The 26,389-nt window shown below is 43.2% G+C and overlaps 1 protein-coding gene across 3 annotated transcripts in view; it reads left to right on the top strand.

The window, feature by feature from the left end:
• Positions 1-26,389, top strand: part of TSPAN18 (tetraspanin 18) — a 186,220-nt gene that overhangs the window by 21,507 nt on the left and 138,324 nt on the right. Inside the window, exon 1 of one of the 3 annotated variants that reach the window (XM_064424922.1) lies at positions 1,659-1,847. The exons of the other annotated variants lie outside the window; for them this stretch is intronic. The gene's annotated coding sequence lies outside the window, so the exon portion shown is untranslated. Of the gene's footprint in view, positions 1-1,658; positions 1,848-26,389 lie in introns of those variants that run through there. 3 annotated transcript variants of the gene reach the window in all.

Below are 26,389 nucleotides of genomic sequence, written 5' to 3'. Positions count from 1 at the left end.
TCAGCTAGGGATGTTTCTCTCTCTCCCTCCTTTTGTTTCCTAGCATCCTGCTAAGTGTCACTCCTATTTTTCTCTAATGTACTAATCAGTGTGATCTTTACACAACACATTCAATTATCATTATTGCTAAGGTGTCTGGATGTGCTGATGAAGTTGGTGATGCTGCTATAGCAGGTTGTATCCAAGCAGGCTTTACCCAGAGGTTTTTAGCTAAGTAAGACAAAGGCAAGACAAAATCACAGAACTGAAGCAATTTGCACAATATTGTTTAAATCAGGAGCAGAACCAGGATCACAGATTTAAAGTCTCTTTGATCACCTGCTAGGTTGCAGTTTCTGTAAATCCACTGTGGTGGTTGTTCACATGTGTGGGTTGCTAGTCCAGGTGACAGAATGTTTTTTTATATTCCTGTAATCCTGTGTCCATGCCCCAAAGTTATTAAGCTCTTCCCAACATCTTCCAAACATAAGGTCATATAATTCACCTCAGAAAACCACAGAACTTGTGTAAATAAATCTAAATCCCTGTTCTTCCAGCAGTTTCTAGAACCCAGGTCCTATGCATACCAAGTTTAACCTCTGAGTCCTTTTGTTTGCCTTCTCAGTCTTCTGTGTTGTGATTCAATGCCATGAGTCTCCATGCTATAAATGCCATATTCATCCTCTGGTCTCAGGAAAAGCTGATGCTGAAAATGTATGGAGCCTTTGGTAACTGGCAGACCTCCACTACCTGCAGAAGAATGACTTCTCCTGTTGGTCTTGCCAGTACATTTTTCTTCCCTTCAAAAATTTAAATTACTATATTCTGCCAAAATTTCCTTCAAGGAAAATTGAAAATATTCATGGTACAGTGTGATGAAACGCCAGAGCTTTTTGCTAAGGTGTGCCCTCCAGAGGTATCTTCCTACAATCCCTACAAACTCACCCTGGATGTGGCAAAAAATGCATCCTGCATTCAGCCACTGAATTAGTGTTCATGGAAGCCTAAGGGGAGCTGGAGTGCTGGTGCTGTACGGTTACCTGAATTGTAGGTTTGGCGTCTGTAGGACCTGGAGGTGGGTCCTGGCTGAATTAAAAAATGACCCAAGAACATGCCTCTGCTACTACCACAACATTAATGGGCAGAAAAACGAAGCAGGATACCAGGCTGGCCTTGAAATGCTGAGCAGGGCTTTTGGAAGGGAAGGAGAGGATAAGGTGCTTGGATTGTTTAAACAGCTGCAATGAATCAGCAGCTCTCTTTCCCCAGTCCTCCCCTTGCTGCACAGCAGCCCCTGCTATGCCAAGGAAAACAAAGCAATCCCAAAAAGTGCAATCTACCACAGCGCAGCCGAATCACACTGCAGGACAGAACCAGCCCTTAAACTGGAGAGCAAGAAATGTTTTCAGATGAGGCCTAACGAGAACTGCAAAGACTTGTTGCAGAAGCAAAGGAGAACAGGAGGAAGACGAGAGGAAAACACTGGAAGGAAAGGACCAAACTTGGCTTTGCTGTAAGCAGAGCCAGCTGGGCTCATCACAATGAAAGTTCCTTTCAGCTGTGGCAGGATGAGATGTGCTGCTGCTGCCACCTGTAACTTGTGGTTCCTGCCATAGCTGGTTAGCACCATCAGCTAACAAAGCTGCTGCTAACCAACAGGGCAGCTTTTTTGTCCCAAGTCTGTACTGCTCTCTGGGAACTTAGAGCCTATGGAACCATATCCAGGCCACAGCCAGAAGGTTTGAGACCTTGTAAGAACCACATTTGTTATGGAGAGAGCTCGGGGGCTGCTGTCACATGTGGATCAAAGCAGTGTTTGAGGACAACCCCAAATATGAGCGTCCATAGGAAATGTGCAGGAGAAGCAGGTGAGTGAAAGTTGGTACAGCTCAGCATGCAGCAGCACTCGGGTTATTGCCACAAGGCATCCACTCCTCAGCCTGGCCCCTGCAGCTGCTGGGCTCAGCTCTCTGCTGGCTGCTGCTGGGGCTGCCAGGCCAGTGCCCGTTTAAGGGTACTTACTGCTGGGACTGCAGTCACTGACTTTGTAATTGCCCAGCTGATGGGGTAATGGTCTCTCTGAGGATTCAGCCCAGAAACGGTAATGATACAGCTGGCCTGTCTTGCCTGATGGGATCATTTCCACTTTATTATAACTGTGATTTTCAGCTCAATAATTCCAGAGTGTTTTTAGACCCTTGGAGATGAAAAACAAAGTGCTGAATTTACAATGTTGGCTTTTTGTTTGTTTGTTTATTTTGCTTTGTTTTTTGTTTCCTCTTAACTAGTGACCAGGAGAAAAATAGTTTTCCAAGGAAAGTCAGGTAGGGGCTGCCCACTTGAGCTTTCTTCCTGCCCCCTTTCCCAAAAAGAAGGGAACTTTAGTAAGCTGTGGAAAGAGGTCAGTGGAAGGGGTTAGTATGTTTTTTGGGATGACTGGGGGCCAAGGCATAAAATGAAGGGGATTTTCAGCCAAGACTACCTTCCATTCTGCCGTCTTACGTAAAAATCTTCCGAGACAAGTGAGGTGAACTTCACTTGTCCATTTAAAATTAGACCATAAGAATCTCTGACCAGAAAACCTCAGCAGACAACAGAGTCCTAATTGTCAGCGCCAGCACCCATCCTTGTCAGCCTCCAGTTGCTAGAATCACAATAGCTGTGTCCTTCCTCCAGGCCATTTGTGTCCCATGAGCCCCCAAAAGAAAAAGTGAACTGTTGTCCTTTGGCAGCTCCTGGCACACATCAGTGCACCACAGCTATAAATTGTTTTTCTTCCACCTGCTTGATGTGGGATAAAGCCATGCCCTGTTACATCTCGGGGAGGGAGATACAACTGTGGAAGCTGCTTCTCCTTTGTTATGTATGGATTGGCAAGGGATATCCTGTCAATTGTCATTTCTGTGTACGTCTGCTTCATGTTCTGGTATTAAAGCCCAGAGCCTCAGGCATTTATTGGATTTTGTTTAAATGCTTTATTGGATTTTATGAACCTCAGATACACCAGACAGACCATAGGAGACATGTCGTGGTGATATCCACAATAACCAATTAAAATCCCAGCCATGTTTTAACTCCATTTTCAGTAAACTATGGAGACACAACCCTCTTCTCTATAGGGTGAACAGAGATCTCATTAACTACATTTAATTGAGAGTGGCAGCTAGTGGATTTTATACATTAGGGAGCACTTCTGTAGACATTGCATCTTTCAAATGCATACACTGAAAAATTATAATGAATCCCATGATCGATAAAGAATCATCTTTCTTGTTTCCAGTGTGGTTTCAGTTCCAAGGTTACTTGAATAGATGAGTTTCAGTTAATAAAATTCACATTTTCTTCACCTTACAATATTTTTTACAAACTGACTCCGATTCCTTTCTTTTGGCATCATCTTTTATCAGGCGAGCCTTCAAAATAACTGAAAAAAATGCCTCTTTCTCATCTGCTTCATTTTGAGGATTTCAAAGCTCTCAGGACTGCAGACAAAATTATTTTTAAGTGTCTGATATGTATGATATTGTGTCTATGTTAAAGAAAGATTAAGGGAAAGTGAGGTCTAGCTGTTTTCCAGTGTGGCACACACAAGGGCAGTGGTTAAGCTGGAAACTGAGCTCTGAAGCCCCAGGACTCAAGTACAGCACTAATAACATCACGTCTTTCCTACATAATTCATCAGAGATTCCAGAGAAGGTGTGTGACCTTCTTCACATTATTGAGTGAGAGAACACAGCAAGAATGTCATTTGAGGCCAGTGATCCACTGACTGCAATGAAAAAGTCGCAGGAAGAGCAGCCACATGGCATGTGTGCTCATATGCAGACATACACACACCCCAGACACCCACTGACGTGCTTTCCCCTACCTTACTGTGACTCGGTCACAGTAATTCCTTGTATCACCTTCCCTTGAAAACTGTTTGAGTGGGAGTAATGTAAGAAAAGAGTGTATTAGAGACTATTTGAGATGGTGGCAGCCTTTCTTCAATGGACAGTGCTGACCCACTAAATTCTGTGAGAGGCAATCATTGCTTCGGTCATTTCATACATGGTCTTGAGAGAATCATTCATCATTGCAAGTCAGCTTCACCCTGTGGATTATCTCTTCCTGTGGATGTTAATTCTCTTTTGAGTGTGATAGCTTTGTAAAGGTAGTTACACACTTCCTTCAGGATTTTTTTCCCCATTTTGATGTATGTGCAGAGCTTTTAAAACATCTGCTTTTTGACTGAAATGCTTCAGGCTTGGTGTCTGTTTGAAGCTTAATTGTTTTGGAAAGTTTGAAGAAATTCTTTTCTTCTGGTCTTTTTTGTTGTTGTTTTTGGTTTTGGGTTTTTTTAGGTCACGAGAAAATGAATGTCTGCTTGAGAGTCTTGTAATAGTAATAACAGTATTCCATTGGGGACGTGCAGGTAGCAGATTCCCTCCAGCAGGGGAAGGATTGAGAGCAGGAGAGCCAAGTTGCCTCTTCTGCCTCTCTTTCTGGTCTTCTGTGTCCTCACTGACTTCCCACCTCAGAGCAGTGACAGAAGGTGCATTTTGTGCTTAGCAAAGCTGGGGCCAGAGGGGCTCCCTGGCAGGAGAGAGGTGTGAAGTGGCTGCCAGGCTCTCATGCCTCAGCTCGGTGCCTAATTGTTTGTGTAGCTTTGCCTTTCCCAGTGATCTTCCCCATGTCCTGTGTTCCTCATGTGGTTTCCATTAAGGTCAGGCTGTGGGGGAAGGGAAGCATGTGAATTACTGCAGTATTTATTCTCACTTATCATTCCAAAGCTCGGAGTGCTCTGTGCTACAGAGGCTGCAGGAGCTACAGGCAGTGCACAGAGGCAGCGTTTGGGTGTTAACTGCACCGACTGAAAGGCAGGAATCTCCCTCTTCCATGCCTTCAAAAGGCCCTGACCATCTCCTTTTCTTACTGCAAGCTGCACAGCAATGACTCTAGAGTGCTTGAGGACTAGATCCTCCGTCCACCTGAAAGGAACATGACAATCTGAACAAATAATAAGTAAGGCCACAATTTCCAGGTGGAAGGAATTGAGACTGCCAGCAGAACTGGCATGAGCTCATCCAAAACAGCTCTGATCTCCCTGTCTCCCCTTTGAGTGTGCTCCGGGGCTGGCCTAAGGACTGAACTGCTCAGTGGATTCCTTCCTGAGAGATGACTTTTCTGGCACTCGGGGAACCTCTCAGAGCATCTCAGTTGTCAATCACCCCACCTTTTGCATAATATTAACAAGGTCTTTCAAGCCTTCTCATGTAAAATTTCTTTCAGGTAGCTCAAGTAGGTTTTCTTTCTCTTTCTTTTCCCTTTCTCCTTTCCATGGGTGAGTATTCCTTGCCTTTAATGCCCATGGCATTAAAGGTCACTGGCAAAGCAAATTGCCAACTGGCACTCTGGGCCTGCCCATTGGTCACTGCCTTTTTGCTGGAGGTGCTGCAGTTGCTGGGGGTGGGAGGGTAGTCCTCTCTTGGGATGGGGTCTGATGATCCTCTTCTTAGATGTGGTTCCCAACTGTGTGCCTCCCCAGGTATTTTGAATGCTCTTTTGCTAAGCAGAGTTCAGATTGGAAAGGGCACTGGATATAGGTCAGAGATGCAGAGCAGCTTGATACTGGCAGATGTTAAGAACACAAAAGCTTGAAAGGGAGGTGGCTACAGCCTGGCAGATCCTGGTTGGGATTGTCTAGACAAACTCCCCATCCTCCTCATGTTTCGTCTTTATTTTGATGGAAGAAAGGGCAGCATTATATGTATGAAGCAGTTTTCTTTTTGTTACATGGATAAGTTTCTTTTTGGGGGAGGTTCAACGATTTGCAGGAAAGAAAAAAAACTGCCCAGCGTAAAGGTAGCAATAAGGAGGGGAAAGCAGATCAAGTGGGAGCTCTTCCCTTTGCCTGAGGCACCTGAAGAAGTGGTCCAGTCTCTGTCTATGTTACAAGCCTCTGCAACACAGAGGGGTTGTTCCTAAAAAGTGAATTGTGTCTCCCTCCAGCCTTCTTGGGCAATGGTTACAATGCAGCAATTAATAAACTGGACTATCTCTGCCCAGGCCAGGAAGAAGGAACAAAAATCAAGGAGTGGAAGACAGAAAAGTTCAATTGCCAGTATCTGTACAGACTAGAAATGAATCATGAGGCAGACACAGCTCCAGCAGTAGCCTGTGTATTGACTGCTTTATATCATGAACTTCATCTTGAGGTGGCAGGAATATCCTGACATTTCCTTTGGAACAGTTATGGAAGTCTTCACACTCTAGGGCTAGAGCGATGCAGTGTTCTTTGTACAAAGATTAACACAGAAGCTATTCACAAAAATGGCAGCAAGCCCAGAGCAAATTGATGCTCTGGGTCTGGAGTGCATCTGGGACTTGGCACATCAGTGCTTGTATCCGTGAAGTGGTTGTGTGCCAGGGTACCACTAACGATGGGGTCACAAGTGCGTGCATCACTGGGACTAGATTGTACCTGTAGGTGGCAAAGCCAGCTGGAAGCTGAAATGAACTGTCATTGTTTTCAGCCTATTCGTGGTGTTGGTTTCCAACTGGACTGATTTTGTGTTCTCAATATTTTCACCAGAACTATGGTTCTCAGTGCCATAGCACCCACATGTCCTTTTATGTTCTGTGAAAACGACTGTAGGTGTAAAAAACAATCAGCTGTAAATACTTTAAGCTGTGAAGGAATGCAGGTAGGTCTCCAACAGGCAGAAAGGGCAGTACAAGGAGGGATAGAAGCCAGAATGTCTAGGTCCCAGTTTCAGATCTGATTGTGCTATTTCTCTGTTTTTTCAACTAAAGATGCCTACATGCTTCTCTAATAGTTGTAGAACATCACTCATACAAAAAAATATTGCCAAAAATACATTGTTCAGTGAAAACCTGGTTTTAGTTAACATTACAGCTCTGCAAAACAATCCAATCAAAAAGCTAATAGTCTCATTGGGCTAGTGATGCCTGGCTTTCTGCAGTTCTCTCAAAATTGACAAGGTTCTCTGATGTGTGATAACAGATAAGTAGCTTTCAAAGGTCTTCTCATGGTGGGAGCATTTATAACAGTGTTCTCTCCCATGGAGTCTCTAGTATCTCCCAAGTCCCAAGCTCACACTGCAATTTTATTCAGCACAGGATAGATGCACTTGGCAGGGTTTCTCTCCTACACCCAGGCACTGATTTTTTTTTCCTGAACTTCCATAAGCTGCATAGTGTGGGGACAAAACCCCCTCTTCAATTTGGCCAGCAGAATCAAAATTTTGCTGGGATGGTAAATGGACAAAAGGATAACTGTGTTTCTTAATCCTTGTTTCCTTAGTAAACCAGGCTAAAAACAACTTTGAATGAAAAATTCCAACCAGCTCCAGTCAGTACTTGGCATATTATCAAAAGCTGTTCTGCTGTAGAGAAACAGGCCTTCATGGCTTCATGAAGCTTAAAGAATACACTGAAGCTATTCCTGTTGTATGGACTGTATTGTCCCAGATTCATATTTTTCAGGGTCACCAACAGTAGAATAAAAAGACAATACCTGATAACAGTTTTTTTTCTGGGAATATTTCTGAGTCTTTATTAGTGTGCTGGGATGAAGGTGGGAGGAGATGAAGGGTGCAATTTTATGGTTTTTAATATTCCTGGATACATCGAAAAACACCTGCAATTTGTTAGCTAGTCAGTAAAGGTAGACTAGAAGATTTGACCTTTTCAGTAACGTTAGGAATGAAAGCCATAACTAACCACAGCTTATGGAGAGGATGTGGTGATGGTGTGTCATGGGCTGGGCCTGTGCCTTTCAGTTTGAGATTCTGCAGCAACCCCAAATTCCAGCGGCAAAGCCTCGTGTGTGTCTCACACATGATGCGTTTTCCTCTCGCATCACCCAATGAAGATTTGCTTGGTGAAGGAGAATCTCAGGGATGAGACTTTTGCTTGCAGGTCCAAGCTTTTGTAGGAAATTGCTGCTTGCACGTCGTTATTTTGTGGTGAGCTGAGTGAGCTAAGCCTTACGGTATCCCAATCCTTGTCCAGAAACCACTTGATACAAAGATGGGATCATTTTGTTATTCACCAAAGGTTTTGTATGTCTTCTTGCAAGTGAAGGAAGACTCAGTGCCCTTTAAGGGACAGTCTGGCACTACCCCAAGACTAGGCACCCTGACTAAATACTGATTTGGCCAGGAGGGTCCGAGGTGGCTGTTGCAGAGAGTGTGTTGCAGCCTCTGAGCTGCACCAGACAGGCAGACTGCAGGCAAACAGGGGTCTAAGAGGGATGGAAGATTGGTGGCTTGGGGAGAATCAATCACATGCACTCATAGTTACTGTTTGCAAGGGTAGGCATGCTTGGAAAGATCCTACAACATAGTCCTACTTAAGAAGAATTGAAAGGCTTTATTTAAAGGCTTTATTTATACTTAAGTAATTCTGTCACAGACCTTTGATTTCTGACTGAAACACTTCAGTAAGTTTTTTGTCTGTTGTGGGTGTTGGAATTTTCAAGGATAATGAACCTTTCAGTGAATTTAGAGATCATCATTACAAGACATAGATCTGTATAGCATAGTTTGCTATACAAAATATGTACAATCTCCAAGCAGATGCAAGGCAGGTTTCTCACAACCTGACCTTCACCACCACGTGCTGCACGGGATTTTGTGACTCTTCTCAGGTGTTGAAAGTTGAATCAACTGTTCTAGGGCACTCAAAGTTTGTGACATTTTTCAGCATGTTTTAGTGGTAGTTTTTTAAGCTTTTAAGTTTTTTAAGCTTTTTTTAGAATTTGGAAATCTATCCACATTTTTTGTTTAAGGGACTCCTACCTGCCTGTTTCATCCAGTAGGACTAAAATTAAATTATCCTAGGAGGAAATGCTAACTATTTTATTCATTCCTTTTTTGGAAGAAATGCACTCTCACTGGAATTCAGTCTATATGCAATTTCTCTGAATCATTATTTGGGAATTTTCTTGTGAGAGGTTCCTGTATTATAAGTTTGCTTCAAAAAGAAATGTGGATTAAATATAGCCAGGGAGAATTGGACAGAGATAAATATCATGTTTTTATGAATTTCCAAAGTGTTCCTCAAAGCATTTCAAGCCTTTCAAATGCAAATTTAATGTGTCAGTCCAGAAGAAATACAGAGTTAGGTCGTGAGCTGTCTTATACGTTGTTCAAAGCAAAGGAAAGATGTCTTTGTGTTTTAGAGACACTGCATATGGGCTGGAGCAGAGTCTGAATTCACCAGCCACCAGGAACTGAAGTTTTAAGCCTCCTATTTTCAAACCTAAGATGTCATGAAAATTCAGCAGACAGGGAGGTAGGGGAAGTGTGGAAGAACATTTCACCTCTGCAGCTTTGGGATTAGGCTTTGACAAGTTCATGGCAGGACAGTTTGTTTATCTGATCCTCTCAAGTGTCCTGCTGGTGCAGACTCCCCCACAGATTTATTCACACTGCTTTGCTGCAGTCAGTAACTTTCAGTCCACTGTGACTTTGGACTGGAACAGAAACAAAAGAGCTCAGGATTGAATCTGAAACAAGCCCAGACAGGTCTGGGGCAGCAGAAAGTCCTGTCCAAGGAGAGGGTCAGTCTGTGTGCGCTGGCTGAGCTGAGGCCCAGGGTGCAGGGGACTCTGGACTAGAGCAGTGGAAGTTGTAAGGACTGAAGTTGAGCTGCAGAAACAAACCAGTCTCTGTTTCAGCTGGTTTCAGAGCACATTGAAGCCACCCTTTCCTTTCATTCATTTGCAATGATGCAAGGTTTTAAATGTGAGTTCAGCATGCCCCAGCTCCTGGATAGACTTACAGCAGACAGTGGCTCAACCTCTGCATGTGATTTACAAAATTCTGGGCCAAGAAACATAGCTGGTTTGCTGTTTGGATGTTAGTCTGATGTCTTGGTCATCTGAGGGTTTCATGTGTGGTTGCCTGCAAGGCTCACAGTCTTTAAACTATGGCCACAGCCACTGCCATCTTTCCTTGGTTCAGCTCCCTGCTGCTTCCTCCAAGCCTCCCTCAGCAATCCTGTGATGGATACCACAGGCAATCTCAGTGCTCCCAACCTTTTCTGGTCTATTAGAATAAATATTTCTCTAAAGGCACTTCCTTCAGAGGAACTTTCTCCTCTGCAGTTGCCCTCAGTGCTTGCAAAGTCTTCCCTCCTCACACAGGATTTCCTTTTCTATAATTTCCTTTATTTGGGGGAACAGCTGGACAACTGCAGCTGTTTCCCTCCATGAGCACTTTGGGAAATGAGGTGATAACCTCAGCCCACCTTGAGGTTATCTGGGAGAGGGTTGCAGGTTAAATTAACAGTCTGCAAAATATTTGATGTTAAGTGCAGAGATGCTGAGAACCAGTGAAAATTTCCACCTCACCTGGGCTTTGTCCCTTTCCCCCTGTGCTGCTTGTCAAGCTTCAAGGGAGCACAGCTTGCCTACTTTTTTCCAATTATTTTAATCCTTTGGTGGTGTTAGAAGGGGAAGCTTCTAATTAAAACTGGGGCTTTGCACCTGAATTATCCTTTAAGGGCCAGCAGGATGCATTGTCAGAGGGGCAGCACATTCTGGGGGGAAGGCAATACTGAGAGATGGTCTTACTCAGGTGCAAGCCTCTGGATTTCTCTTAGAGCACCACTACTAAGGAAAGGGTCTGAAGGGTTACTAGCTGGTTAGGATATGCAAGTTAAAAGAAGTTTCTTTCCCTGTGTACATCCAAAGTGGAAATAACGTGCATCTGATCCACACTTGGAAAAGACAAAGAGCAGTCAACAGCCCGTATTAGGGCTTTGGCCCCTCTGCTTAGACTCTTCTTTTGTATGCTAAGAGACAGTGATTAGCACAATTCAAAGACAATCATTATAAGGGTGAAATAAGTAGTTTTGGAAGACATCTTTTATATATCTAAGATCTCACCAAAAGCAGAGGAAGAAGGTGACTTACTGTGGGTTTTGTAGTTTCTGACAGCTGTCAGAAATGCATTTCATCTTCTGGAAGTGTAAGGTTTAGCATCATCTGTCAGGTGATACCCTGCAGCTCTTTGGTATGCAGTGTCATTTCTGGAGTGGTGTGAGGTCTGGAAGGAGTCTGCTCCGACCTGACCTCATACTCTGCCCCCTTTTAAGGTCATGGCCACTGTGCCACTGCTCTCAGGGGAAGATACTCTGGCAGCATTTTATGATCCTTGATGCCCTGAGCAGTGGCCAGCCCATCTGTCCAGGCTGTTCTTCTTTTGGGAGGCAGCCTCCACATGACTAGTGCTGTCAAGAATCTGCCTGGACCAGCATCAGACAAGCTGCAAGTGGCCTGCTTTCTCTGTGACTGAGGGTATACGTGAGGGAACACTACTCTGGTTACTTACTCGTCAAAAAAAGGCTTAACAGGTGGCAGTATCCAAATATCCTTTATGAGCACAGTGAATGACATGACAGTGGTTTTCTTGTGGCCTGTCTATCATTGGATTGTTACTTTTAAATGGTCAGTGAAAGGTAACTGAGGAAACAAACCACCTGACTGACACTTGCTATGTAGGGAAATGAAACAGCAGGCTGCAAATTAAAATTTCCTTTTCCTTGGCTTATTCAATAAAAATTAAGGGGAGGACAAGTCTTACTCCATTTTTTGAGACTCTGGGGTAAGTATTTGTGTTCATAAAACGGAAGAATGAGGGTTTAGGAGTGGTGACAGCCATGATCATGTGGAACTGCAATACACTACTGCTGAATGCCCGCCCCCCCCCCCCCCAACAATTTGAAACAGTTTATGAGAATATGAGTTGTTAATGGCCCTATGATTAGGAGCCTGCCTTTGAGTTCAAGCACCACTGGTTTATTTGCAACTGGAAGTTCCCAAGGTGTGGGTTGCCACAGACATGAGAAAAGAAAGACACAGGCTGGTGAATCCAGGTACAGAAAAAAATGGGAGCAGAGAGAGTTCTACTGAATCATTGAGAAAGATCCTGCCTTAATTGATGAGTCTGCTTCTTTCAGGCCAGTATTGTCATTATGTGCATGCAGTCTAGTTAATATTTTTGCCATTAATATAAGAATTTGTTAATGAGGGTGATCAGCAGGAGGCAGGACAGCAGAGGAGATTGGGACGTTTTTATCTGTAACTTGCCATTTCAAATCCAGTTCAGCTCAGCAGTGGCTGGTGGTTATTAGTGTCATATTTCTTGGTAGGCCCTGAATGAGATAAATTAGCAAATCCTTCATTCAGTTGCCCCTCAGAAAAACATCATCCATAACTGACATTAATTAGATGTCTTATGGTAGGCTTGCAGGGAGAGCAAAAGCTGATAGAGACCATGCTCTCATTTTCCCTCGAGATATCAACACCTTCAGGCTTAGAGTCCTTGCAGGTCAGCTTGGGTGTAGAATAGTGACCTGAGCAGCAGCCTGGAAGAGCTTATCCTGATGTAGAGTTAAATGAGATTTAGATTCCCTGTGCTGCAGGGAGACTAGCATTGCTTGTAATACACCAAAGGTTTTGTTTGGCTAGAGAGCTGGCAAGAGGTGCAGCCACCTACTGCTGGTGCCAGCTCTCTGGGAGTCTGTTAATCCAAGAGTAAGTATGTAGGTAGTGAGCATCTCTTTCTTCTCCAGGAACCCAGCAGGCTCAAAGTCTCAGCCAGACCAAAGGATCACTAAATATGTGTTCCATGGATGAGAGTTACGTGATTTCCAAAGGAGATGAGGATTTCCCATCAGGGCACATGAATACTGACTCAGAGGCTGCAAGAATGTTGCCAGGTTTTGGTTCTTGGAGGTTGCTCAATGAAGCGTGGGAGAGTCCTTCACCTTATAACTGAAAAGGTGGAAGTTTGGAATTAGCTACCAGCAAGTGAAGACCATCTTTTTTTCCTTACAGACACATTCCTCCTGCTGTAGCTTGGTGGCTTGGTTATTTCTTTAGTGCCTTCACAGTGCAACTGTAGGATCCCTTGGAAAGTGTCCCACTTACACACCTTTTCCCTGGGATATGAGTCCCTGGGGGAGGCTTCCTGTAGACTGTTTGCTTAGGCACCTGTGTGCTATAATGTATGTCTAATTGAAATTGCATTAATGGTATGATTCCATTACAGCTGAGCAAGATGCTTGCTGCAAGAACACTCCCAGTGGGCCTTGAATCAGCTGCAATAGATAATTTATAAAGTGCTGTGGATCTGCTCAAAGCCCCAGTGTTAAGTACAGGAGACACAGGGCTATTCATTATTAACACGACTTTATGCTTTTTGCTCAGCAAAAATTCAGACTCTGGGTTGAGCTGGGGTCTGTCAAAGGTGAGGTTTGGGGCTGTCAGTTTGACCAAGCTATTCCTCAGACACTACTTCTAAGTCTGTGACAGCTTTTGAACGCTCTGTTAAAAGGTAACACATCTTTGTTCTGCTGTGGTATTCTAAGAATTTTGTAGGTGCTCTCTAGATTTTCTTACTTCTCATTGTAATTTTTATGAAAAGAGCCAACACCTGCTTTGAGACAGGCCTGGTGCATAGCAGTATGTCAGGCAGCTCTGAACGCACTCTGCAGTTACGGCACACCTGAATTTCTCTCCTCACTTCTACATTCCTGCATGTATTTCCCAGTCTGCATCCTCCAGAAGCTTTTGCTGTTACAGAGATTACCAGTGTTCTTACAGCAAGAAAAGGGTGGAGAGAGGAATGTGGTTTTTTTGCTATGACAGTAGGGTAGTGAAAGGGTGTTTGCCTTAGCGGAGATTATCCGGACTGAACTACAGTCCACACTATCACAGTGTACAAGTGGGAGGAAGGAAAAAAGAAGAGGTGAAAAGAAAGAGGATGCCATCTGCTTCTGAATCTTCAGCTTCCTGTTCCTCTTGCTGTCATTCTTTCTCCCCAGAGCCTGATGTCATCCCTGCCTGGTCAGCACTGCTCTCTTTGGCTGCTCCCCTCTCTGAAGCGGAGCCCCAGCCTCCCTTTGCGGGAAGTTCAAAAACACAGACACAGGCAGCACTTGCTAAAGAATCAGAGTGTGAAAGGGAGAGAGATGAAAAAAAAAAGCACTAGAGGCAATTTGCCCTCACTGTGTCTTGCATCCCTTCTCTCCAGGACTTTGTAAGTGTGCCTGTTCCCCTGCATTTTCTGTTATTATTCATTCTAGTGTTCTGTTCTTCAAGACAGCACTGGCAGGAGCTCCTCAGATGGGTGTACTTTATTGAAGTGTATAAAGGTATACTAGCAACAAGATCTGCTTCATTTTGGAAATTAAAGCAAAATCGTGAAAAAAAGGAGTTTCCAAAAAAGCTTTGCATGCCTTTGTGAGGATGTTCTGTGTTATTAACCCTCTTCTCAATAGACTGCAGAAAACATTACATGTTTTAATCTTCTAAGAACAAGAATATTCTTTGCAAAATTCTCACCCTCTTGACCTCTTTGTAATTAGCTGTAGTAGCAAGTCATTAGTGATTATTTTTACAACAAAACTTGAAGTCAGAAGTGGAGAATTAACATGACCTTCTGATTCTCTATTCATCTCTCCACTCCAGTAAATATGTGTAGTCAGAGCTACCACCAATATTTTTAGTAATATTTAAATTTTAACTGTGTGTTTGTGAGGAGAAGAAGGGAGGTTCTTTTGGCACTGAGTCTTCCAAGTCTACGCAGAGCTTTGGGTATCTTGGCAGGAAGATGTGTATTTTTAAGGGGTCACACATTGAAATTGTCAACAGACAATTTGCCCTCTAAAAGAAGAAACTTAGAAAAAAGTTTTGAGGCTTTTAAAATGACTTTTTCTTTATAAATAGAATGAAAGTACAGGCTTCAGAGCTTGAGAACTGAGATCAGACACACACCAGGAAGCATGGCCTTTTCAGTTATTTATTGAGTTGCATTTTTCATTTGTAGTGCTTGATAGTTGCTCTTTATGAACTTCTTCCTCTCTTTCCACTGTCTCTTCTTCATCTGCCCTTTACACAGCTTGAATACTTGTGGGAGCAGCTGGATTAACAGCTCTAAAAACTTGTAGAGAGAGGGAATGTGTGCATTTGATGGCTCCAGCAGCTGAGAGTCTGATGCAAGCTCCACTAGAAGTCATGGAAAAGAAGAAAGGATTGAAGTAGGGTCAGAGGAGCACAGTGCATACCAGGTCTATCAAGACATACACCTGCATCTGCAGAACCCTCTTTGCTGCCTCCTGACTCCCTCAGCAGATCACTAGGGAGCATGGCTCTATCTCTGTTATATTGGCTGTCTTATGTTGTCTGCTGCTTAGCTGGTCAGCTGGCTGCTTATCACTTTGGATTCTTTTTAAGGTAATTGGTGGCTTTTGGCTTTCTGCTTTGGTTTTTCACATAGTTTATCAACACCAGTGGACTGAGCAGTGAAAAATCTCTAAGAAGATCAATGTGGCCCTGCCTTAGCACCCGTCCTTGAAAAAAGCCCAGATAGGCTGCTATGAGCACAAACACGTTCAGAGGCATTTTCACTGCTCCCACTGAATTGGTCTTGTTTCCTCTCTCCCATTAAGGTGTGAACATGACAGAGGCTTGACTGTGGGTCTGCTTGCAGCCCAGTATCCCACTCTGGGAAAATGTCAAACAGCAAAACTCTTTGTCTCCCATTAGATCAAAAGCTGTAACTTCCAGTGGCTCAACTTGAAAAATGCCATCCAAATGCATTTCTTTGAGGTTTTTGTTTGTTTGTTTGTTGTGTTTACGAAGCAGACTTGTCCAAGAGGCTCAAAGTTGCCATGAGTTTCCTGTCAGGCCTGCTGCTACACAGCTGGGATCCTAGCAGCTCTGGTTGCTCTAGCTCAATCAGGGCTCCTTGGCTTCCAGGCTTCCTGCCAGGAAAATCTTTAATATCCCAGCTGGAGCTGGGTTTGCCAGGCTCTCAGTTCTGCCCACTGATCAGGTAGACAGGAGAACCTGTGAGGAAACAGGGAAATTTCTGCCAGAAAATTCAATTAAGCAAGTACATTCCCATGAAATAGTTTGATTCTGTTAAACTGGCATTTTTCAAATGGAAAACTGTTCTATCTGAAAGCTTATGTCCAGCTTTGCTCATTAGTGCATCCATCCATGAACAAAAGGTAGGTTGTGCTGGAGACCAATAATTGAAATGCTTAAATCCCTTCCATCAAGAACAGAACAGAGTAACACTTCAATGTCTGGTTGCATTTTACCAGTTTAATTTTTTCTGCAGATATTAAATCTTACAAGACCCCTGTTAGACAGGGATTACTGTTCCCATTAGCAGACAGAGACAGGACTGAGATAGGGCACGGAATGACTTGATCTTTATAGAGAGTCATTGGAAACTCTGCCGAAGCATCCAGTCCTGACTGTATTTAGAAAGAGTCCCTTTGCTTTAAAGGTGCTTCAGGAAGGCTTCTCAGGGCACTAAGATTTTTGTTTTGTTTTGGTTTTTTTGACATGGTATTCAGAAAGAGTCTTGCTTCATTCCCTTTACTCAGGGCTGAAATTTTTTGGCACACGCTTTCCATGTGAATCACATTTCCATAGTGACTCTCCTGTCTGATTCTCTCAGCTGCCTCTGTCATTGTTTGCTGTCTTTACACCCTCCAGTGGAACTGGATTACACACTTTTTTGTGATAGGCCCAGGGCAAGAATTTGAATGGGAAACAGGAAAGATTGAGCACGTAGCTCCTGTTGACATCCCACTCGGCACTTCTATCACTGCCTGATTTAAGTGCTTCTTCTTGGTAACTACTGCTTTACAGATTACAACTTTGAGAGATTTCTTAATCCATTTCATCCTGATTGATGGAACATTACATATGAGGTGGATGAAACTCATGGGAGGAAGGGCTTATGAGAAGGGCCTCAAACTAAATTGCATGTGTGTAATGAAACTGCTTTATTCTGCTACTCAGATTTTGTGCTGCACCAGTTAGCAGTGACATATTGATTCCTCACTTGTGCAGAGAACTGAGAGACTTTAGTGTTAAAAGCATCAAGACCCAGCAACGCTGAGGATGTAATTTAACAGGCGTAAAGGTAAAAGGCAAACTCTTCTCTGGAATTGCAAGCAGAGATGAAGAGTGGGACAGCTTCACGATTTAACACCTTGTGATTTTTACATCATGCAAGCTGCTACCATTCTTACTTAGTATCATCTTACAGTCACTTTGCACCTGATGTAAATGACTGCTGACAACTGATAGTCACACCAGCCACCCAAGTATGAGGTTAGTAAGTGTGTGTGGGCAAGTAACAAAAGATTCCCTTTGTTTTCTCCTGTCTGGAGGAGAGTAGAAGATGGACAGAGACACTTGATTTGCAAATAAAATCAGCCTCACTGAACATTTGCTATTGCTCCTTGAGGACAAAAATCAAAATGGGTTCTGGTGAGAATGATGTTGATTATTTCTAATTAAGATTTACTGGCTAGTTAGAAACACACTACTAGAAATCAAGGCATTTATTTTGATACAATTGCATTTTAATTTTGCCTTGCTGCATTTTCAGTGGTCTTTAAGTGGTGTATATGTTCTGAGTTAGGGTGAATTTCCTAAATAGGATATATCAGCTCAGTGCTTTTTAGCAACAAAGCAAAGTTCCTGTTTAGGGAACAGGACTCAGCAACATGTTCATAAAGCTTTATTATTCTTTCTAGAGAGAAGGGATAACCTTCCTTCCCACTTGCTGCTGTTCTTGTACCAAAAACTGAACAGAAATGTTTTGCCACATTTTTTTGTGCTTTTCCCTTTTCCTGCTTACCTTCTCAGAGACTTGCTTTATAAACAATAATATAATAGGGCTGTGAGGCCTTATACACACAGAGATTGGTCCCAGTGAAGACTATCTCCTCCATATGGCAGCATATGTTTCTGTGCATTTCCTGATAGAGCAGCCCTCTCCCTGTGGCATTTAAGCGTGGTATAATTAGCTGTGTACAGAAGCAGAGTGTTGATAACGTTTTGCTGGAAGAGTGCCATCAGCGGGACTGTTCTCGGCACAGCAACGCTGTCTGCAGAGAGCAGTCATTGCAGATCCATGGCTGCTCCTGCACACCCTGAGCTCTTCCATGATTTTATCATTAGTGGTGCCTAGAGAGCAGGCCTTTGAGTTTTGAATGTTTCACAGGAGAGAGGTTCTGGCCTGTTTGTTTAGCTATCTGTCTTCTTGATTGCAGTTTGACAGGATTAAGCTCAACTGGAGATTGGCATCGCAACTGGTCTACTCCCTGTTCCAACATACTTGCTCCCTGGTCTCTCCCAGCTTCTCTTGGCAGTGCAAGAGTTGGGAAAAAAGGAAAAGTGAAAAAAATCCAGGAATATTTCTCGTTAAAAAGTTCAGTCCCTTGCAGCTCCCTGCTTTCCCTATAATCAAAAATTCCTGTCTTTTTGCCATTCAGTGCAGACATAAACCAGGGATATCCGAGGACCGTGCAATAACAACCCAGGGTGAGATATGAAAATAGGATCTATGCATATGAAAATAAGCCTCACTCAGAGAATACCCAAAAGCAGAGATTCAAAGAAGAATGCAGAAAATGTAGGGTCACCAATCATGACTAGGGCAGGGCAATTTCCATTTTCCTGTAAGCAATTATAGGTTGGTTTATAGGATTATAGCTTCTTTATCCATTTTATGCTGCTTACAATAACCTTGCATGTCCCATTATCCATGCAAGCATCCTGTTCTGAGTACTTTCAATCTGTTGACTTCTGTGGTAACTGTAGAAGTCAATCCCAACAGCTAATAATATGATGGTCAAAATATTTTCTGATCATAAATGTACTGCTTTTGGCTTCCTATTTCTCAATCTGTAAAATTTCCTTCTGTGCTTACACATTGCTCATCTTTCAGCAAAGCTGCTGAGGCATGTCTGCAGCATCTGTGGGGAAGGAGGTGAAGAGTCAGTCCTTATTCTGAACCCACAGGTCTCTGCAGCAGAGCACTGTGATGGTTTCCCTGCTTATTCTCTTACCAGTGGGCCTGAGTGCTGTGGCTGTGCTCCTCCTGAACCCAAGCTAATTCACAGCGTGGATGCCTCAGTGTGCTGTGCTGTCATTTTTTCAGCTCCAAGGACATCATGCAAGGTGTGGGCTGGGTGAACCCATGCCCATGGGACATTGATATCCTGCTGGTGGTCATGACAGACAGCCAAACAGCACCAGCTCCTCCAGCTGAATGTTCTTTAGCAACAGAAGTAATGCCAGTTCTTCTATTCTGCAGATAGTAGGGCTATATTATTTCACACACAGCCACAGCAGGCACCCTGCTCAACAAACATTCTTGTGCACTACGTTGTCGTTGAATAATGCAGACGGATTTTCAAAAGTAACAAAGGAGCCAGAACTTTGGACTGGGAAAGGAGTTCTCTCTCTTCCCCTGCCTTCACTTGAAATATGTCAGAGCCTCCAAAAGAAAGCTAAAGACCCACACTGGTGGTTTCAACTCAGAAGAGCTTACTGAGGCTGAAGAAAGGAAGATTGAGTCCTTGAGGACCATGTAAAATCTATGCAAAATGTGTTTCTTTATGCAAAGTGATACAGATTTTATGACAGAGTTCTTAAATGTATTTTGCTGAGGTACTAGTGACAAAGACAACAGCAGCTCTTGTGTGTGTATATGTGTACTGGAAGAGGCTTTTTTGTGATATGAGTTTTCTTGTGAGTTTAAAACAACCTGTGCATCACACCAGAGCTTGAAACCCCAAAAAGTCTAGATAGTGTATGGAAAAAAGAGTGGCAGGGAGCATATGCCTACTTCTCTGTGTTTTATTGAAGTCTAATCCTGGGGGAAGCATTTATTTTGACACCTTGCTTGGCTTGAATTTGGAGATGCTATCAGGTCAAATGGGTGCAGTATTTCAGTTTGTTCTCTGTTTGTTAACATCTTCTGAATAAATCAGCACCCAGGAAGAGCAAGTCTTATTGAATATTTTGTCTGTAGGTGTAGATAAATTTGGCCTGACCTTTCATGGTTTTGCACTATTAATAATGGTTTCTTCTTTGCTGTGTGTGCAAATGTGAGTCTGACTGCTTCTGTGCTCTCTGTGGTAGGTACATTTGCTGGTCTTGTGTGTTAATCCTAGAGCTCTGCAATTTTTTTCACTTTATTCCCCAGCCCTTTTGTAACTCTAGAAGCTGAGAAAATTAACTTTTAGCGAAAGTATGGCTGCAACCTCTATAACAACAGAACAGAAAAAATGGTTGAAAAGTATAAGATACTTCATTTTCTCAGAGGTTGTCAGTTCCTCAGAAAACCCCAGGGGTGCATAAAATTCTGCCTTTTGCTAGCAAAATCACTAAAGAGATGCCTGGGATTTGTGAAGCCAGTATTAAAAAAACAGTATTTTGGGGGTTTCTCCTGTGACATTGACTGGAAAGCTCAGGAAAGCAAGGTCAAGTCCTCCCTATGTTCTGTGGCTGTGAGGCAGGAATGCTGGCTTTTCTGAAGCAATTGAAAAAGCAGTCTGTGGCCCAGCTCCCACTCTCTCTTGTGTTAGTCTGGGCTGATGGTGTTGAGCAGCCACGAGTGCCCAGCCACCCTTCTCTTCACTCTCCCCTTCTGCAGCACTCTCCTCCCCACGCAGCCTCGCCCCAGCGTGCAGGGCCAGTTGGGTTCCATGGTCACACCATGGCAGTCTCAGAGGTACAAAGAGATTTCCGGCCTTTCTGACCTGCAGTCTTGACAGGAAATACAGTGGAGGGAAAGATAAAAACAACAAGAGAGCAAGTGAGGTTTTCTCAAGCCAGGGTTTCTCTGCCTTGAATTGGTGCAGATAGAAGAATGGGAGGAAGCAGCCTTTGAGGGCTGCTGGAGAGGCAGGCTTCTATTAATAACCTTGTTTATGTGATCCCAAGGCATTGTTAGAGGAATTTCTGTAGGCTGCAAGTTTCTTCCCTTGTTGGTTAGGATTTACCCACCTCAATTTTTGACTTGACTTCAAGCCGAGAAATTTTAGAGAGCGCTTCTTTGGATGAGACTGCCTTTATCCCCCCTTTCCCCCACAACCTTTGGTGTCCTCTAAATAGCCATGAAAATCCTCACATTGCCTCATACTTAAACCTAAAAGAACTTCCCTTTTTAGTCACAGTCCCAGCTGAGAAGATTCCCTCCTTTCCGCTGCAGAGCAAAGAATGCTGGCATGTAATTGCAAAAGCCTTTCCGTGCCAGTTCTTCCCTCACCTGGGCTATTTGCAAGCAGGGTTTCCTTTAAGCCCTCCCTATTTGTTCCCACCATAGCAAGCATTCAGAAAGGAATTGTGGTTGTTTGTTCCACATCCTTGTGAACTGCCATTGTTTGAAGCAGCCTTTGGACAAAGGCTCGGAGAGTTAAAAAAGGACATTCTGCCAAGTAATTTTTGGCAGTGCAGTAGAGCTGGAAAGAGCTGCTTTAGGTAGTGATACATATCCCCCCTGTTTAGTGGGATATATTCTAAAGTAATGAGTTTGGGCCCTCTTTAGCCCTCTCAAAACAAGGCATCTGTGATAAACTGCTATCACTTTATTTCCCCTTTTCTGCTCTTTCCCCTTCTCAGAACAGTGAAATATTCTGCTATTCTATTATATTCCACTGATGATTACTCTATATGGAAAAAAAATCAGTAATACATCACAAGGATGTTCTAAAAAAGTAACAGGGTGTCTCCAAATCACAGTTCCTGAGGAGTTTGTGAGTGTTCTTTATATCTGCTGCTATCAGACCAATCCTTTCACACCAGAGCAAGAGGAGTTTTAACCCTCCCCAGCAAGTGACTGAGGGGATGCAGAGGTGCACAGCTGTACTTGAAATGAACATTTGAATTTGGTAAGAGGTCTGTAATCTTCAAGCTGCTGCTGAAGAACTTTGAACAGAGTTGAATGAGATGGAAAAGACATTTACTTTGGTGCTGCTAGGATGGGAGAGCTCTTCTGCAGGGCTTGGATTTTTTTTTTATCTTTGCTTTATATTGTATTGAGATAGTTTCTATATTAAGTTAAATGGGCAGCTGCATTAATTCAGAAATGCAGCTTCCAGGGGAGGTCCCACAGTCACAGGAGTTTCTCTTTGCATTAAGATATCTATGTTTAAAGCTCAGCAACTTTTAGAGAAATATTCTGTATAATTTATCAGAGAACAGAAATGTCACAAAACAAATAACTACAGTATAAGAGAGAAAGGAAGGAGATAATATTAAGAAAATCCTTTAAAATAGAGCATTTTCCCCAGAGTGAACTTGAGGAAAAACCCTATGATAGCCCCAGCAACTATGTTAATTTGTGCCACTTTGGGGTCTGCTGGCAGCAGCTGCTCTTCAGTTTTGAAAAACTCAGATATCCAAAGGCTGACCCAGCTGTTTGAGAATGGAGGCAGGAGCATGTTCATAGGACAAACATGCTTTATTAAGTGCATCTGTTGTCTGGTGACCTGGCTTGTACCTGTGGTTTGGTGTAGTGTGAAAGGTGAAGTCCATGCAATGTGGATTGAAGCGAGACCTACAAAGTTGCAATCACCTGCTAAAGCAATTTTTTTTCCCCATGTGTCTTCAGCTGCAGCCAATGTGAAAGATTTTCAAAGGAAGATAAATATGTCTGAGTACTGCCCTTGACTCAGCATAGTGAGTGGGTGGTAGGTATCTTAGGAATTCTTCCATGGCGATACTTAAGATTATTTTAGAGTGCACCTGTAAAGATCTGGGATATCAGAAGTCTCATGTGTGTCCTCTCATGTGCCTCCTAGGAATCCCCCACATCCTAAAGGAATTGCCTATCTGAAAGGTTTACAAAAGAGCCCTTCCCATACAGCCTCTGCAGACCTCAGCCAGAGCAATGTTCCGCTGGGGGTGTGCTCTGTGCCTGGCCCACAGGGAACCTCTAGGAAAATCCTGCCTTCCCCTGCTAGTAATGAGTAAGTGCTGGAGGCACTTTCCTGTATGTATTGATGCCATGTCCTTTGAAGCTGCAGTTCCCACAGTGTAAAAAGGCTGTATCCCTCCCTTTGATGCCAAATGAAGGCTAGGGTCACTGTATTTGACCTCAGTAACTCAAGGTTTGAAATGGAACAAAAAGGAGTCAGTAACCACTCGAAGTAGCCCGTGAGGTTTGATCTTGTGTAATGTAATACTCCATGACAAGAGCTTCGACTGTTGCCAGAGGAAAGAGTGTGACACACAACACGGGCAATCTCAGTTCTTCACAACAGAGAGCTGGGGCAAGCATAACTAGAGAGACTCAGTGACAAACATCTCCTCTTATCCCATCTGTAAATCCCTTCAATTTGATGAAATTGCCACTACAGGTCCAGTAGCAGATTGTGCAAAGCCATCTGGCAAAATTAAAATGAGTGGGATTTTCTCCTTTGTGCAAACAAAAGGCCTGTGCACCAAACTCCCCAGTGTTTCCAAACTGTTTTACATGGGAGAGGGCTGTAAAGGGCTCCTTCTCCAGCTGCTGGTCTACTAACTAGCAGTGCTGACTTTCATTTCTTGAATAAATCATTCTCATCTGGGTGATGATGCTTCTCTGGACTGTGGCATTATGCCATCTCATTTTCCATAAGCCAGCCTGCAAACACAAAGGCTCTGGATTGCTGGCCAAGTGTTGAACAAGGAGAAAATCAGCAGTCTAATGTTGAAATTATTGATATGATTTTAAAGCAGTCTTGTAAATGCAGTGGAATTAGTCCTGTCATCTCAGTCAGAGCAATCAAAAGAGTCATTAAACTTTAATAAAGTTGAGTGATTCATCTTCTGCTGTAATATTTTCAAATAATTATCCTACTTAAGGTTTAAGCTCCTTGATAGTGTGGAATTTAGGCAAATGTGAGGAGGGCTGAGAAACTCTGAATGCAGTGTTACCTCCTGCTACCTACTCTCTTCTAAACTTTGTACCTTTTATTCCTACTGTTTTACTGTACTGAGAGTTACAAGCTTGTTCTTGGTGAACATGTTCAAGAAGCTGCAAAACCCAAATGAGTGCTTAGCCTAAATAGTCTAGGAGCTCATTTCTGCCTCCTTGTACCCTTCTGGTGGCAAACATGCAATACCCAGGATTCCTGGGTACATGGCAGCTCCTCACATGCACGGTGGTGCAAGGCTGCCTGGAGCTCTGCACGTGTGGCAGCCAGCCCAGGCACACCTACAGCCTGGGAGAGGATATAGCTGTACACCTCAGCTCTCTGGTGCAGCAGATGGTAACAGCCACTGTTTGGTGTGTTCAATGGTTAGATGTTTCCAGAGCCTCAGGCTGCTGCTTTGCTTGGCTGAATTCCTCTTTGTGACTGTTTGCTTTTGAAAGAGATTTATTTGGAAGGGGGAAAATATGGCATAGATTACTGTAGTCACCAGAAGAGAGGAGTTTAAAGGTAGGTCTTTATTTCAATCAACAATAAAAAGACTCATCAGGTTAGCTATTATATTTGTGTATTAAATAAGGGCATTCTCTGTGAGCAGTGTGCACACTTACTGGTATATGTGCACACAGTGTGCACACTTACTTCAGTTCAGCTGATAGACACTCATTAAGCAGTGGAGACTAATTTATTTGCAATTGTTTCTCCAAGCCCTCAAAAAGAGGCTTGCAAACTGTGCTAATGCCACACTTTCCTTTCCCTGGTCTAGAAGGAAGGGCTAAGACACCAATTTACCAGAGACAGAAAAAACAGCCTTGGATAAAACCCGAGTTTAAAAGCATGCCTTCGATCACAATTAGGCTTTCAGCTTTTTATCAACCCAAACAGGAATTGAGTTCATACGAAATTTTGATCATGGGGTCAAAATGTACTTTCCAAGTTTGTCTCTCTGTGTTATACATAATCCTAGGTGATAGATCACTGGAAAATGTCCCCATATCTATTTTGCTCTAATGGAGGCTTCCTCCAGAAGGAATGCCATGTGCTTTTTTTGTGCCCAGGCTGAAAATGCATTTGTTGTAAGATAGGCTTTTTAACAGTGAAAATCTTTGGTGTTTACTAAGAAATGGCAGCAGGCATCTTGATAAAGACCGGACAGCTTATCTTGTTCCTCAGCACCCCAGAGTGGGCAAGAGACAGGCATATGCCCAGACCCTGGAGTACAAATCAGCATTGCAGTAATGACTCCAGCTACTTTGATAATTATTGTAAGACACAAGGGCTAAGAAGTGACTGAAGAGCAGGTGGAGTGGCTTGTTCAGACCCCATCTCAGCCATTCTGCTGTCACTGAGGCACCAGCCTGGCTGGGTATGATTAACCACTTATAGCTCTTTCTTCGCACTGATGGGAAGTGATTCAGGGCTGCATTTCTCCCCTTTGAGTGAAGTAGAGAAAGTGTGTGGAGAAAACAGGCACCGCCTTGTTTTATTTCCTGATGGCTCCACAAAAACTGTGAAAAATGTTCTACCAAGAATGAGGGAGGATTTGGCTTCAAATCACACTGGTAAGATGCTTTAAATCCCTAAACTAGATGGTCAGATATATCTGTCTTAACCATGGTAGTCAGAGACTCAAATATGAGGTGTCTTTCTTTGAGAACTGTGCATCCACTCTGCTATTCCATGATTATCTAGTACTGTATTGGACTGATAATGCAGGAAAAACACCATTCTCTTACATGGGCCATATGCTGACCCTTAGCTAGAGAATTTTGTTTTTCACCAGGGAGATGGCATCTTTCCAGGTAGAATGGAAATTCTCTTTCTGGGGAAAATTGGTTCCTCAAATGTCATACCTTTGTTAAGACAGAACTAAGATACATCCATGCAGCTCACACAGAAATTAAGCAGCACTGAATTGCAATTATCTGGTTTTCCAATGGTGAATTTTATTTGGGTTTGGAAAGCACTGCATTCAGTGAAAATGGAAGTCTGTTAAGGCAGCCTCTGGACACATGCATTTCTGTATTCCCAGTGCCTAAATGTTTGCCATTTCCCACATGGGGATGCTGACATGGCATTAACTTTCTGCAAACATTCCCTGAAATGGCAGTCTGGGGACATTCAGCAAAAGGCTTAGTCTGGGTTATGGAACTGAGTGTGCTGTGCTCTGCTGCTTGAATCAGCAAGAGGAAGGTTTAGCTCCATTGTCTCCACACAATTATTTTTTTTTCACTTTGTGCAACATGTGACTCTGGCAACTATATGCAAAGTAAAAGCTTTCTCTTTATTTTCAAATGTAGAAAAAAAACCAGCAACAAGCAGCTGAAAGTGGTAGTCCGATTAAAACTTAAGATCAGCTTCTCAGTTCTTATTCTGTAAGGGGATTTGCTGGACAGCTTATACCCTTGGTTTTCTCCTAGCTACTCCCATAGTTCTGACTTTGATGCTGTCCCAGCATATTTTGCTTTATTTTCTCTCACCAGGAGGCAGAACATTTTGTCAAATGGAGTTTGGTGTTTTTACCTCCTTTGAGAGATGGGTAGAAAATGCAGAGTTGGAAGATTCAGCAGGAACAGCAGGCACCAAGTCTTTTCCTCCCTGATAAGCACCATGAAAAGGAAATAATCTTGACCCTGTAGAAGAATGGCTGCATCATGAAAAA

The sequence above is a fragment of the Passer domesticus genome, chromosome 6 (assembly GCF_036417665.1).
Source record: "Passer domesticus isolate bPasDom1 chromosome 6, bPasDom1.hap1, whole genome shotgun sequence".
In the NCBI taxonomy this organism is placed as follows: domain Eukaryota; kingdom Metazoa; phylum Chordata; class Aves; order Passeriformes; family Passeridae; genus Passer; species Passer domesticus.
The sequence above is the reverse complement of the archived record's forward strand: the minus strand, read 5'-3'. Positions and strand labels throughout refer to the sequence as shown.